Source organism: Lissotriton helveticus, chromosome 1_1, assembly GCF_964261635.1.
Source record: "Lissotriton helveticus chromosome 1_1, aLisHel1.1, whole genome shotgun sequence".
Classification (NCBI taxonomy): Eukaryota; Metazoa; Chordata; class Amphibia; order Caudata; family Salamandridae; genus Lissotriton; species Lissotriton helveticus.
In genome coordinates this window covers 1,894,434,997-1,894,449,083 of record NC_136057.1, presented here as the reverse complement: position 1 = coordinate 1,894,449,083, position 14,087 = coordinate 1,894,434,997, and positions in this window count along the sequence as shown.

The following is a 14,087-nucleotide window of genomic DNA, read 5'->3' as shown; positions in this document are numbered from 1 at the left end:
AAGCCATTTAGCGGTCACAGAGACTGCGATTCACTAAATCACAGGGCTTGCAACTGGTAATTGGATTTTTAGCATGTACTAAATCCATTTTGCGATTCAGTAAGTGATTACTGTATTGCAAAATGAGTTTAGAAATACATATTGAATAGCAATTTGGAAGAGGCAGGTTTTGAGCGTTCATTCCAAATTGTGATTCGGAATGCTATGCATCAATGGTTTGAGGTCTAGGGATGCACGGGCAACTCCTAAGCAAATTTTTTTTATTCTAAACAGAGCCTTTTTCCATTAAGGAAAATTGGCAGCATTAAAAAAAAGGTTATTTAAAAAACGATCACAGACATGGTGGTCTGTTTACCCCAGCAGACGACCATCCCTGTGATGGCCACGATTTGTAATGAGTCACAATTTTCGAGCTACTTCATGAATATTAATGAGTTAAGACAGATTGCAACCCCACCCCGAATGAGAATTTTGGGAACCAACCCATGTACTTTAGGTTGGCTCACAAAATTCCATTCCATTTGCAAAACGTTAGTGCACAATTTGCACACTTTTTGTGAAGAGAATTTTGTACATCTGGCTCGTAATGTGTTTTGGTCTAACTCAGTAAAAATGTCCAATCAATACAAAATCGAAATTCAGGGATTGCCATTGTGAAACACAACCATTAAATGTGTCAGTCTCCAACTTGTTGTAGCTGCTAGTGACAGCAGATTAACAATTGAAAGGGTCTAGAACATAATCTAGAAAGGACAGGAATCTTGATCCAATTAACCCTGATTTATAATAGTGTTTCAGTTTTGGCTTGGATTGTATTGCTGTCTTTCTGAGCTGAAGCGACCCTATGATTCTAGTTACCTAGCCCTTGCCCGGACCCTGAAGATTCACAGGGACAGAGCAGGTGGACACTCCTTATCCTACCTTGCAGTGAAGATGTGGGACGCCATCTGCTGGACATCAGGACAGCCCCATCGCCTACAACCTTCCTCAAGAAACTGTAGATCTGTTTTTTTCGAGCTACTCCCTGAACCACCACACCTACTCAGCACCTGGATACCCTCACTTGTGAAAAGTTCGTGCTCTACAAATCGGAATGTATTCATTCATTCAACCACCTTGGCGTAGCTTGTTAAAATACATTATGAGAAGTAGGACGCAAGGGGAACTTAAGAGGCAGGGGAAAGAGAGAGGATTGTAGACTGTTAGAGGTACTTAAAACAATAGTTTTCAAAATAACCATGTTTTAAGGCAGAAAAGAGAGGGAGAGAGTGTGTGTGTGTGTGTGTTTTTGTCAGTGTTGGCATGAAAAAATCTAGGATGGAATCCGACAGACACCTCACCATACCCGACTGAAAGCACCTGTACCCAACTATTTACTACAGAATTGTTAGGGGAATGGGTTTAACACTGCAAACCCCCCTGAAGCTACGCCCCTGTACAGGAAATATCTGTAGCAGAATAGGTGACTTTTAAAAGGAGAAACATAGGATTGATCTAACATATGTATTTAAAAATATTTGAGCCTGTCAGCAAGCTTTACCTATGACTCAAACCAAGCTGAAACGTAAAGGCTTCCCAGAGGCTGTGAAGATCGACCAGGAAATGGACTGAGTTTTCATGTCTGTCACTGTGGAGTAAAGAAAAAACTCAGTGGAATTATTTGTTTCTTTGCAATCTCGTTGATGTCGATATACTTGGATATCTCTGTAGATCCAGTATACTGAGATTGCTCTCTATTCACATATTTTTCCATGACTTCTTGCAATTTATCTATATCTATAGTATGTTTCTGAGCGCCACTTTCCTATTAACGCTACCACTCACCCCCTTTTTTTGCCCACATTTAAGGCAGAATCTTATATGGACTCATTCTTCATTGAGTTTTTGGGTGACCTATGCCAGGGTTGCCTCTCCCTCTTTTGGACCTTGGTACACCTATTACGTTTGTCACCTTGAAGAAGGTTGACCTCCGATTGTGGTCTACACTGAAACGCGCATTGTCGCTTCTGTTAAGAACAATTAGACCCGGACCACTAATGCAATTGAGCCCTTTCTGGATGTAAGAAATGCAGGCCATTCTACAGCTACAAACTATAATCAATTGAAAATATTTATTCAATATGGGGTTCATTAAAAAATAAATTATATATGTTTTTGCCCTTCTGTTCTACTGACAATTATTGTGCTCTTTATCTTATTTAAGAATGTTTTTTTTTCTGAATGAGTGAAGTTTTGGGTTTGTGTATGCCTGAGTAGAGTACATGCGGGTTTGTATGAGGTATCTTTCTTGAGGGATGCTTCCTGGCTTTTTATGAACTTTGGTGTTTATCATCTGTACTACATAAGTACTTTTCTATTTTTGTCAATGGTTGTGTTCTATTGTATTGTATCGTCGTTGCCTAAGTTATGACATAATATTTATATAAAAGAACAAGAAACATATTTTGTAAAAAAATTATTTTTGTGTTATAGAAATCATTGTAAGGGATTATTTTCCTACTGTGGTTTGGTGTTTTTTTTTGCGACATTATTGCGCTCTTTATGATTTTTTTCATTAGAATTTAATTTTTTCACCAGGCAGGAATTGCACTTGTTTAGTGTTTCTTTCCCCGATCCTGCTGGTGTGTCCATTTTCAGTGGCCCTCTTACATATTTGATTGTTGGTGTCGTCAAAGCAAGCTTAGACACGCAAATGTGTTTTTGGCTGGCACTGCATGTGCCATCTTTACTTTAATATGGAATAAATTGAAGCTGGCTGAATGATGACGTGCCGTTTTTAGTTGCTAATGGCTATTTATTCTGTATCAAAATGAGCATGATTTAGGTATATTTCAACATTGAGGTTGTTTATTTCTTTTTTATATTGGTTGTAAATGTTTTCTTGGGATGGCAACCCAAAAACAGGTGTGATGATGAAAAGTACCAGGAGGCAAGGTTCATAATGTGTTCTGCACGGATAGCCATCCATGACTTGAATGGCAGCGTTTTCAGTGCTCTACATCACCTGAAGTCAAATTAGTTGTTATGAAGCTCGACCGTCTTTCTGAGTATCTGATGGAAGAAGTGAGATGTAAATGTAAATGTGCTAGACTTGTAAAGCGCACAGCTGCCCGTAAGCGTCCCGGCGCTTGCTTAGGGAACCCGTCCTGGTATTCCCCTGTGAGAAACCCCAGCAGGGTGTCCACAAGGTGAAAGCCAGGCATCCCGCCGCGAGGGGCCGTAGTGGAGATTAAGCAAGCTATTGCCCAGAGTCGCAGAGTGTGACCCCGTGAGTTGAGTAGGCACCAGAGCGAGAATTGTCGAGTCCGTGGAATTTTTGAGCCCGAGACCCGCTGAGGCAGGGAACCGAACCCTGGTCCACGGTCAATCTCAGCTTCCGGGTCTGCCACCTCTAACCACTGAGCCACGCTTCTCCACTTGATAAACAATTGAACAATAGTTGCTGGTGATCTGGGTTTAGACTGGCATTTTGAGAAGTGGGGACTCCATCCTGTCAGGAAGGTCAATCAGAAGACTGTGTATGAGGGAGATGTTGTCCATTAAAGGCTTAGGAATGGGTGTGTCTTCTGTGTGGGATTTTATAAGAAACCAGGAGGTGGCTTTCATAGCATTGAGGATGTGGCTAAGGCCTGGTAATATGAGTAGTTTGAAGAGGTGTTATGAAGAATGTTCAACTGGGGTTATTTGAGATGGAGAACGTATGTTTCCTGGCTTTGATGAAATGACTTGTGATAGGCATCGATCCAGCGCCCCTATAAAAAAAACTATCTCACCAACGCTACCCATCAATCATAATACTCATCATTAATCATAAATCTCTCACACGGCCCATTAACAAACAAGACAATTTTTGGCCGACTGAATCATGTGACCTAATTAATAAAACCTATTCACAAACTATTTACAATTTTATATACAACTGCAGTTTATCATTTCGTACCATGGTTTTATGCATTTATCATATTAATTAAGTCACTTAGGCAAATGGATCAGCTGATGGTAACTAGACCATGAATAAACAAGACCAGCTTGTCGTTTCAAAAATCTAATTTATTGACTTTATTATTCAGGAAAGAGCATTTTATTAGGAAATCTTTATTTATTAGCAAATTAAGCAGCATCAATTTAAAGTAAATGAAATATTGAACTGACATCTTCAAAGCAAGTCAGCATGAATGAGTTAAAGCAAAATAACAGTTTTCCATTCCCTAAGTCTATTTCCCTGACTAAACTCACTCCACCTAAAAGATAATGGCATTAAAGCCTGTTATACTTACGTGCGCCAAAAGTCCAACAGCATGACAAACCCATCAGGAATCGGAAAGCGTGAAGCGCCCTCCTGCCCATGGGGGCAATTTTTATACCTTTCTGCCTAGCTAATCTCGCTAAAAAGTATATTTTTTCCTGCCATCCAGTGTCCTCATTGGCTGACTGATGTCAGCTCATATGGTGTCATCACCTTTCTCCAAGCCTAGATCGGGCTTTTCTTAGAGTCCATTGTCTCTTATTCTCAAGTCACGCAGCCTCCTTAAAAAGAAACATTTCGCAAATCACAGGCCGTGACTTCCTTAGCTTGGCAAACTTTGCCGCTTCCTGTCCTTGAATCAGTCTCACCAAGAGCACGTAAAACAATTTTCATTTGAGCTTGCAAATATTTTTCAACGTAGTAAAAGTTTCCATGCAGGGCTCTTGCTCTCTCTGGACAGGATTTGACAACGCCATCTTTTCAGTTTACTCTTTAGGACTCACTCGAAAACTATTATTTAAACAAACACAAGACATCAATTAATTAGAGAACAGAGACCCATTCTGTTACCCACCCCCTTGCTAATTATTAACCCAATAATTTATGTTACCTAGCTGAGCACACAAAGCTGCATTTCATATCAACCTTCTTCTTATAGGCCGCAGGATTCTCCACGAACTTATGCCACATAAAGACGAAAAGACATAACATAAGCACACAAATAAGCACATGCCATTAGTTGAACAGCCGCATTTAATACTGTCAAAGACAATAGACTAGATTAGTTTATTATTTTCAATGCACTTGCTTTTGCAACAAAGAGCACATAAGTTAGTCCCTCGTGTTGTGTAAATGCATTTTAATCTAGGTTGGTTAATAATTCATCACAAATCCATTAATACGGTTATATTATTTTGGAAGTTTAACTTTGCGAGCCAGAACAAAATATCATTCTGAATCTCGCTCCATCTACTCCCTCATCTGGTGATTTCAAAATCACCAAACTACACCCAAAATTTTTAGCAACATTTTAATACCCTTGAACAGGTTTTGGACAATCACAGTATTAGTATTTCTAAACTTTCGATTCTGCTGTTTGTTTGTAACTCTCATATTGTGACCTACGAAACTCTTCTAATTCTATCTCTTTCTCCTGTTCTTTTCTGAGCTTGTAAATCCTCTTCTTTTCCCTATGATACTTCTTTCTTTTGTGTAACATGCAATTAATTTTTAGCAGAAATATCACAAAAACTATAGCTAATAAAGGACACAATATTTTGCCTACCAATCTCTTGAAACCAGGTTTTGATTGCTGCAAATCTTTTGCTCAAGCGTTCTGAAAAATCCTCATCTTCTAAAGGTACAATTTCTGAATGTAACTCTGTGATATTCTTAATATACATCTCAATGTTTTAACTCTTATCTGGAATATATGTACAGCAATGCTGGACATGTAAAATTCCACAAACTCTTCCCTCTTTAGCTAAAAGAATATTAAGGGCAAGACGGTTCTGCATAACCATCGATCTCATGGCAATAAGTTCAGTATCAACTAATTGGAATCCACTAGCAGTATCAGTAGACAATCTGTCAACAATTGTAGACATTGATCTGATTTTAACTGCATTCAGGGTTATACCCACAAAAGGTATTACTGCACCAAAAATATCTCCCAAAATTTCTGAAAAACTTTCCCTTCTGAATCTATTCAGATGATTACTAATTTCAAACGAACCCTTTACATTTCTATCTACATGAAAAATCTTTGGGAAAACTAAACCGATATAGCAAGTGCCATACCAGTGATCTGGGAGATTATAATAGGCTTTATCTCCACACACAAAATAAATTCCAGGAAAAATTGGAATCTTTACCACCTTTAAATCCCCGACCACCCAAGATTTGATAAGTGTCTTCGCATTGACTAGCACCCACAAAATAATTATCAAAAAGAGTATTATCTCTTCGAATACAAAGCTTACCACTAAAAAGTTTATCTATGTGAATAGCAACATTTTCAGTTCTACCATTTAGCTTTTCATCCTCTATTTGCCAAAACTTAGATTTGGTTTGTTTCAGCATTTCGTTACGCTTATAAATCGCTCTTCTCTCTTCAACTAAGTTTAAGAAAGATTTCTCTTCAGCTCTCAATTTACAAGTTAGATTGTTTCTAAAAGCATACTCATAAGTAAGTTAATTAGTTACAATGAAAAATTCCCTCATCTGTTTAGCATGTTTATGTTTATTCAAGCTTTTGTCAACTTTTAAATTAGCAAAGATTTCATGGTAATTAGAATAATAATACTCCAAACGACCTGTCTGATAAAACAGACCAGCTATAACACTACAAGTTATTCCATAAGTAAGGGGAAGCATATTATATGTGACCCCCTCAGAAACTGAAGCAGATAATTTTACACAAATGTAGCAATCTTTAACATCCATTACTTTAACATATTCAGATAAAAGCCTTGAAAAAGTATTACTAGAAAAATCACCAACAGATCTATCTTGGTGGATCTCTGGTTTGTGCTCAATAACTCTGTTAGACGTATCTACTACATTATGGTTATCTTGTTTAGCCACAGCTTTACTAGTCATATTAGTCTTATACTCTTCCTTATCAATGCCAAAAGGAAAAACGACAGCTAAAATTAACCAAACCAAAACTATTAAAATCACACAAATAGAAGACATTTTGCAACATCTCCTTAAGATGGAACATCTTGAATTATTGTTATTATAAGGCATCTTTACTCTATAACAAGAGCCTTACAAAAAAAATCAAAAATCAAAAATATACACAAAATATACACCGCCCAGATTTTAATTTAAAAAAAAAAAGAAAACCCTACTTTCTAACAGCTTTTCTTCGACCTTGCGTCTTACATCAAATGTGTTTTTCCAACTAACACAATTTCTTCGACCTTGTGTCACCTAACACAATTTCTTCAGCCTTATGCCAAGTACAAATTTCAACTTTATATGAAAACAAAATCAATCATTATCACTTGTGTCATCTATATCTTCCTGACTACTGCTATTCACCTCCACCACAGGTGGGATGATAATATACGTCCACTCAGGGGACTTGTACTTTTGGTTAGGCTTCACTACTATCTGTGCTCTACTGCTAATTACTTCTATTTTCTTTCCTGCTTGAATTTTCTTGTCTGTATCTCCTTTTTTACTTGAGATTTCATTCACCTGCTCCTTTGATCTGTTTACTAATTTAAACTTTCGACTTTCATGTTCATTAGGCCAATTATCTCCTTTTCTCGATATTTTCTTTTTTGGTTCAGATTGATTATACTCTGCTCTCCAAGCTCTTTTCCTTGAATCTTTCACTTTATATTCATCATCACTTTCATCTGATTCAGTATCTGAGATTTCAATTCTAAATCTAGGTTTTTCTTTACTCGGCAGTTTCACTCTGTAAGGAACATCATCCTTATAGCTGGTACTCGGAATTTCGTCTTCTTCTACTTCTTCAATTACTTCCAACTTCCCAGTTTCAGAATTTTCGTTCCTGCCTTCAGAGCTTCCAATCTGCTTTTCAATACTCTCCTGATTTTGAATCTCCACTTGATCAGACTCTTTTTCTGCTTCTTTTTCTAGAAGATCTTCATCATCTTCAGAGTCTTGTATCACAATTTCTTCAATATCTTCATTCAACACCTCATTCGCAATTGAATTTTCCAGATGTCTACCTTCCTGTCGATCTTCAGTATCTGGATCTTTTTCAGGTTCTTCTTCAGAATCTGAATCAGCTGTGGTGTCACCTTCGTCAGGATTTTCAGGTGGAGGTACACGAATGGTGTGACTTGCATGAATGCACCCCTTCAAACCCTTGCACTTTACTGCATTAGTTGTGACAAGTATCACCTGTCTTGCCTTCTGCCACCTGGGAACTAAGCAGTTTCTTCTTCTGTGAACTTTTGTTCTCACCCAGTCTCCTGGTAACAGATCATGAGCTTGTTCCTTTTCTCTTTTTAACACTTCAGTTCCCACCTGATGGAACACAGAAGTCACGACGTCAGAAAGGTTTTTGCAGTAATCCAAAATGACGCTATCATTAATGCTCATAACCTTGCCAACTGGTACAAAAGCTTGTCTCATGACTCTGCCCATGAGTATTTCATGTGGGCTTAAACCTGTCTTTTTATCTGGGGTACTTCTCAATGACATCAAAACAAGTGGTAGTGCGTCAGTCCACTTCATTCCTGTAGCTAGACACATTTTAGCTAATCTATTTTTAATTGTGCCATTCACTTGCTCAACAACACCTGATGCTTCTGGTCTGTATGCACAATCCAGCTTTTGCTTTATGTTCAGTGCTTCACAAACTAATTTTAACAATCTGTTTTCAAAATGTGTTCCACGATCAGTCTCGACCGTCACTGGAAAACCGTACCTTGGTATGATTTCCCTTAAAAGCAATTTAGCCACAGTAACCAAATCATTGTGACGTGTTGGGAACGCTTCCACCCATCTTGAAAACAGACAGATAATCACTAGGACGTATCTCAACCTGTTATGGGGTGGCATATCAATGAAATCCATTTGCAATCTGGTAAAAGGACCACCCTCCCGTCCTATGGTTCCCATGCTCACAACTGTTTTTCTGTTTGGGTTGATCTGTTGACAGATCAGACATCTCTGACAAAAAGATTCTGCAATTAGTCTGAACTTTGGATTATACCATGTTTGCCTAAATAACCTAATCATTGAGTCTCTTCCAATGTGTCCTTGACCATGATACATTCTAGCCATGTCAGTAATCATGCTATCTGGCATAACTGGTCTGTCATCTTTGTAAACCCAAATTTCATCTTCCTCCCGCTGTCTACAACCTGCTTTTAACCATGTGTCTTTTTCCTCATCGCTTGCCTCATCCTGTAAATCTTTTACTCCTTGCCAAGTCTCAACTACAGATGTTAGCATAAGTGAGTTCAAAACATGTTCATTGTTTTTCTCCCGATTGATTGACATATTATTTTTCGCGCAAAACTTCGCGATTTCATCAGCATAAGCATTTCCCTTTGTTATAATCAATCAATCAATCATGCCATTTGTATAGCGCACTACTCACCCGGGAGGGTCTCAAGGCGCTTGGAGGGAGGGGTATGCTACTGCTCGAACAGCCAGGTCTTGAGTTGTTTCCTGAAGGCGAGATGGTCCTGGGTCAGCCGAAGGTGGATGGGGAGGGAGTTCCAAGTCTTGGCAGCCAGGTAAGAGAAGGATCTTCCTCCGGCGGTGGTTCTTCGGATGCGTGGTACGGCTGCGAGGACGAGGCTGGTGGACTGTAGCTGGCGGGTGGGCGTGTAGAAGGTCAGGTGGTCGTTGAGGTACTTGGGGCCCAGGTCGTGGAGAGACTTGTGTGCGTGGGTGAGGAGCCGGAACGTGATCCTCTTGTCGACGGGGAGCCAGTGCAGGTTCCTCAGGTGGCTGGAGATGTGGCTGCGTCGGGGGACATCCAGGATGAGTCGGGCGGAGGCGTTCTGGATGCGCTGGAGTCTTCTCTGTAGCTTGGCTGTGGTTCCGGCGTAGAGGGCGTTTCCGTAGTCCAGTCGGCTGGTGACGAGTGCCTGGGTGACAGTCTTCCTGGTCTCGGTTGGGATCCAGCGGAAGATCTTGCGAAGCATACGCAGGGTGTTGAAGCACGATGAGGAGACGGCGTTGACTTGTCTGGTCATCGAGAGGGAGGGGTCCAGGATGAAGCCCAGGTTGCGTGCGTGGTCGGTTGGCTTGGGTGCGGTGCCCAGGGCTGGGGGCCACCAGGAGTCGTCCCAGGCGGAGGGCGAAGATCCCAGGATGAGGACTTCCGTCTTGTCCGAGTTCAGTTTCAGGCGGCTGTCCTTCATCCACTCGGCGACGTCTTTCATCCCTTCGTGTAGGCAAGTTCTGGCGGTGTCGGGGTCTCTGGTGAGGGAGAGGATCAGCTGGGTGTCATCGGCATAAGAGATGATGTTGAGGTTGTGCTGGCGTGCGATGGCTGCGAGAGGTTTCATGTAGATGTTCAAGAGGGTGGGGCTGAGTGAAGATCCTTGCGGGACGCCGCAGATGACTTCGGTGGCCTCGGAGCGAAACAGGGGGAGGCGGACTCTTTGTGTTCTTCCGGCGAGGAACGAGATGATCCACTCCAGTGCCTTCTCTTGGATACCGATGTTGCTGAGGCGCTGGACTAGGGTGCGGTGGCAGACCGTGTCGAACGCAGCGGAGAGGTCCAGGAGGATGAGGGCCACTGTTTCCCCCTTGTCGAGCAGGGTCCGGATGTCGTCGGTGGCTGCGATGAGGGCGGTCTCGGTGCTGTGGTTGGCTCTGAAGCCGGACTGCGAGGGGTCGAGGGATCCGTTCGTCTCGAGGAAGGCGGTCAGCTGTCTGTTGACGATCTTCTCGATGACTTTAGCAGGAAAAGGGAGGAGCGAGATGGGGCGGAAGTTTTTGAGATCGGTGGGGTCCGCTGTAGGTTTCTTCAGGAGGGCGCTGATCTCGGCTTGCTTCCAGCTCTCCGGGAAGGTGGCTGTGTTGAAGGAGGCGTTGATGATGTTCCGAGGTTGGGGTGCGATGGTGGAGTCGGCCTTGTTGAAGACGTGGTTTGGGCAGGGGTCGGTCGGTGATCCGGAGTGGATGGTGTTCATCGTGCGGGCTGTGTCTTCGTGGTCTATATATATAGTCTTCGCCCTTCCTGTGCGCTGTACATTTCACGACCGCAATTTTCTCTGGCAGCTGAATTCCGTCAATTAACCTTTTAATCAAATCAGTATTTCTTATTGGAGTTCCCGCAGAAGTTAAATAACCTCTTTGAGACCAGAGCTGGCCATAGTCATGGACTACGCCATATCCATACTGACTATCAGTCACTATGGTAACTTTTAAATTTTGACTTCTTTCACATGCACGAATTAAAGCAATCAATTCTGCTACTTGAGCTGAACAAATTCCTTCGAGACAAGAGGCTTCAGCTACATCTGCAACTGTGCAGACAGAATATGCTGTTCTCAAAACACCTTCATCTGTTCTCAAGCATGAACCATCAACAAAATAAACAAAATCTGATTCAGTTAACAGGACATCTTTAATGTCCTGCCTTGGTTTTGTACAATATTCTAAAACATCCAAGCATTCATGATCAATGTCATTTTCATTTCTGATTGTATATTTTTGATTTTTGATTTCTTTTGTAAGGCTCTTGTTACAGAGTAAAGATGCCTTATAATAACAATAATTCAAGATGTTCCATTTTAAGGAGATGTTGCAAAATGTCTTCTATTTGTGTGATTTTAATAGTTTTGGTTTGGTTAATTTTAGCTGTCATTTTTCCTTTTGGCATTAACAAGGAAGAGTACAAGACTAATATGACAAGTAAAGTTGTGACTAAACAAGATAACAACAATGTAGTAGGCAAGTCTAACAGAGTTATTGAGCACAAACCAGAGATCCACCAAGATAGATCTGTTGGTGATTTTTCTAGTAATACTTTTTCAAGACTTTTATCTGAATATGTTAAGGTTATGGATGTTAAGGATTGTTATATTTGTGTGAAACTACCTGCTTCTGTTTCTGAGGGGGTCACATACAATATGCTTCCCCTTACTTATGGCATAACTTGTAGTGTAATAGCTAGTCTATTTGATCAGACAGGTCGTTTAGAGTACTATTATTCAAATTATGACGAAATCTTTGCAAATTTAAAAGTTGATAAGAGCTTGAATAAACATCAACATGCTAAACAGATGAGGGAATTTTTCATTGTAACTAATGAACGTACTTATGAGTATACTTTTAGAAACAATCTAACTTGTAAATTGAGAGCTGAAGAGAAATCTTTCTTAAACTTAGTTGAAGAGAGAAGAGCGATTTATAAGCGTAACGAAATGCTGAAACAAACAAAGTCTAGGTTTTCGCAAATAGAGGATGAAAAGCTAAATGGTAAAACTGAAAATGTTGCTATTCACATAGATAAACCGGTTTGTGGAAAGCTTTGTATTAGAAGAGATAATACTCAATTTGATAATTACTTTATTGGTGCTAGTCAGTGTGAAGACACTTATCAAATTTTGGGTGGTTGGGGATTTAAAGGTGGTAAAGATCCAATTTTTCCTGGAATTTATTTTGTGTGCGGAAACAAGGCCTACTATAATCTCCCAGACCACTGGTATGGGACCTGTTATGTTGGTTTAGTTTTCCCAAAGATTTTTCATGTAGATAGAAATGTAAAGGGTTAATTTGAAATCAATAATCATCTGAGTAGATATAAAAGGGAAAGTTTTTCAAAAATTTTGGGAGATATTTTTGGTGCAGTAATACCTTTGGTGGGTATAACCCTGAATGCAGTTAAAATCAGAAAAATGTCTACAATTGTTGACAGATTGTCTACTGATACTGCTAGTGGATTCCAATTAGTTGACACTGAACTTATTGCCATGAGATTGATGATTATGCAGAACCGTCTTGCCCTTGATATTCTTTTAGCTAAAGAGGGAGGAGTTTGTGGAATTTTACATGTCCAGCATTGCTGTACATATATTCCAGATAAGAGTTAAAACATTGAGATGTATATTAAGAATATCACAGAGTTACATTCAGAAATTGTACCTTTAGAAGATGAGGATTTTTCAGAACGCTTGAGCAAAAGATTTGCAGCAATCAAAATCTGGTTTCAAGAGATTGGTAGTTCAATTTTAGGCAAAATATTGCGTCCTTTATTAGCTATAGTTTTTGTGATATTTCTGCTAAAAATTAGTTGCATGTTACACAAGAGAAAGAAGTATTTTAGGGAAAAGAAGAGGATTTACAAGCTTAGAAAATAACAGGAGAAAGAGATAGAATTACAAGAGTTTCGTAGGTCACAATATGAGAGTTACAAACAAACAACAGAATCGAAAGTTTAGAAACACTAATACTGTGATTGTCCAAAATATGTTCAAGGGTTATAATTTTTTGCTGAAAATTTTGGGTGTAGTTTGGTGATTTTGAAATCACCAGATGAGGGAGTTGATGGAGCGAGGTTCAGAGTGATATTTTGTTCTGACTCGCAAAGTTAAACTTCCATAAAATAATAACCGTATTAATTGGTGTGTGAAGAATTATTAATCAACATAGTTTAAAAATGCATTTACATGGCACGAGGGACTAATTTATGTGCTCTTTGTTGCAAAAGCAAGTGCGTTGAAAATAATAAACTAACCTTGTCTATTATCTTTGTCAGTATTAAATGCGGCTGTTCAACTAATGGCATGTGCTTATTTGTGTGCTTATGTTATGTCTTTTCTTCTTTATGTGGCATAAGTTCGTGGAGAATCCTGCGGCCTATAAGAAGAAGGTTGATATGAAATGCAGCTTTGTGTGCTCAGCTAGGTAACTTAAATTAATGGGTTAATAATTAGCAAAGGGGGTGGGTAACAGAATGGGTCTCAATTCTCTAATTAATTGATGTCTTGTGTTTGTTTAAATAATAGTTTTCGAGTGAGGCCTAAAGAGTAAACTGAAAAGATGGCGTTGTCAAATCCTGTCCAGAGAGAGCAAGAGCCCTGCATGGAAACTTTTACTACGTTGAAAAATATTTGCAAGCTCAAATGAAAATTGTTTTACGTGCTCTTGGTGAGACTGATTCAAGGACAGGAAGCGCAAAGTTTGCCAAGCTGAGGAAGTCACAGCCTATGATTTGTGAAATGTTTCTTTTTAAGGAAGCTGCGTGACTTGAGAATAAGAGACAATGGACTCTAAGAAAAGCCCGATCTAGGCTTGGAGAAAGGTGATGACACCATATGAGCTGACATCAGTCAGCCAATGAGGACACTGGATGGCAGGGAAAAATATACTTTTTAGTGAGATTAGC